The following is a 2,467-nucleotide window of genomic DNA, read 5'->3' as shown; positions in this document are numbered from 1 at the left end:
TATACATACATACGCACACACATACATATAAATATATATATATACATACATGCGCACATATATATATATATATATATATATTTACATGCATACACACATAAATATATATATATATAAATACAGACGCACACTTACATATGCTTATATATAAACACGCAAACACATAGAACCCTCTCCCTCACTTTCTCTCTCTCTATCTCTGACTCGCTTTCGCTATCTCTCTCTCTCTCTCTCTCTCGATATATATACATATATATATATATATGTGTGTGTGTGTGTATATATGTATATGAACGCTGCTTGAGACATCTAGACGGCCTAGGAAGATATATTATGCTGCGCAGTGATACGTAAGAAGAATCAATGGCTGCGAGAGGAAATTGCCTTCAGAATCAGCAACGAAGCATAAATCTCACTTTTTCCACCATATTGTTTATGTGGACGTCTCCAGGCAGACGACATTCAACATGTTTGTGGCTTTCGACAAATAGGTTTCGTTAGCTTCCTCTCTTCTTCTTAAAGTTTCAGTGAACCATATTGCTATTGACTTTAGAAACCAATGCCTTTTTTATGCTTCTTTAAAAGTTGTTCAATAAAGAAAATTAAGCAGAAGTTAGTTTCTCTTTCAATGTTTTAATTTTATTTTACAAATTATTGTTGTTATCTATTTGCCCACACGCACTAACGAACAAACAAACGCCCACCAACACAAACACTTACGCACACATACACACACTCTCACATATATACACACACACACTCTCATACACACACAAACACACTAACGTATATACTCTTGTAAACATACATACATAAATATACCTACTCATTAATCATATTTTTTTATCAGTCTACAAGAGTCGAAACTCCATGTCATAATTTTTTCTGTGTAAAATATTATCCGATGCTTACAAATTCTCACTGAACGGTTTTTATTTCACTGATTTCTTTCTCCTAGATGGATTCCCTCCCCTATGACAGATAAGCAACAGTGACCATTGACTATACTGACTGTACTGATTTCATCCACCCGTTGATGTCGTCTTGTTTTTCATATCAGATGACGTCCCAAAATCCCCCTTTCAACAAAGGAAGCTTGTTTAGGGTTGTTGGCTTAGTTGCCTGCTACCAGATCATGCAAGAAGATTGTGCTCAGTTACATGATATCAATATGGCGAAAGCAAGCTTATATACACAGTACTTCATGTATGTATGCATATATATATATATATATATACATAACAGCAACGAATGCAGCTGTACGCAACGCAATATAAAGCCAAAATGGAAAAATTCAGTGGTCACTAATTATGACTGAGGGTACACGATACAGCACCTACATTGCCAGAAATAAGTGTTAAAATGCCGTTAGGCACTAGGAAGCCCATACATAAATATATGTATACACAGAATGTCCCAAAAGTCACTGATGGGTTTCAGTTCTTAATAACTTCCTGAACTTACAAATAAAGGCATGAAAGTTTCGATACAAAATAAAGGAAATAAAAGAAATTGGTATGTAGAGTTTAAATTGTGCAACACCACTACATCACATACGAAAAACGACATCACTTAAATGGTAGCCATTTTCGGCTTCGCATACCCGTTCTCTTTCCAGATCTTGCACGCTTACACCCTGAAGCGTTTCAGACCGCACTTCTCTGATTTCTCTATTGATGTTCTCCTTCAGTTACACCAGTCTCCGCAATATTGACGTAAACTATCTCACTCAGGTATCTCGGAGAAATAAGAACGTAAAGACAGACGAATTTCTTCGAATCATTTTGTCCAGCTTGTCAGCTCTCTGCCTTATGTGGCTACCTTAATATTGATTGTAATAATGATGAATAATGATTTCAAATTTTTTGAAGAGGTACAGCAGCTTTTTGGGTGAGCGAAAAGTCGATGTAATCGACTGTAGTACTTATCTGGTACTTTTTCTTAACAATTCATAAATAATCGAAAGGAAACATCGAACCTAGTAGCAATTTAATTTAGATCGTTGCATGACGCAAAGCGGTGTGTGAAGGACGGCAGCGCTTCTTTCAGTTTGACGCCTTAACTGCGCTAATAATTATGATAGCTATAATAAAAACGTAATCAAAGTAAAACTAATGATAAGAACAACAAATATGAACCACTTTAAAGGTATTTGGAGTTATATGAATTATTGACCAACAATAAATAAATATTACTGTAGCGAGTAGCGAATGTTTTCTCAGCCAATTGAAATAGAAATGCACATTAAATACCGATTGGTCTATTTGTATCTTTTAGATATTATGGCAGTTACTCTCAGGCATGTCAGAAGGTTACATCATTCGTCTAATTCACTTACGTATATATTCATATAGATATATGTGTTGTGTGTGTGTGTGTGTGTGTGTGTACGTATATATATATATGTATGTATGTATGCACATTTACAAACACGTATGTATATATATATATATATATATATATATAT

The sequence above is a fragment of the Octopus bimaculoides genome, chromosome 8, assembly GCF_001194135.2.
Source record: "Octopus bimaculoides isolate UCB-OBI-ISO-001 chromosome 8, ASM119413v2, whole genome shotgun sequence".
Classification (NCBI taxonomy): domain Eukaryota; kingdom Metazoa; phylum Mollusca; class Cephalopoda; order Octopoda; family Octopodidae; genus Octopus; species Octopus bimaculoides.
Note: the sequence above shows the minus strand (reverse complement) of the source record.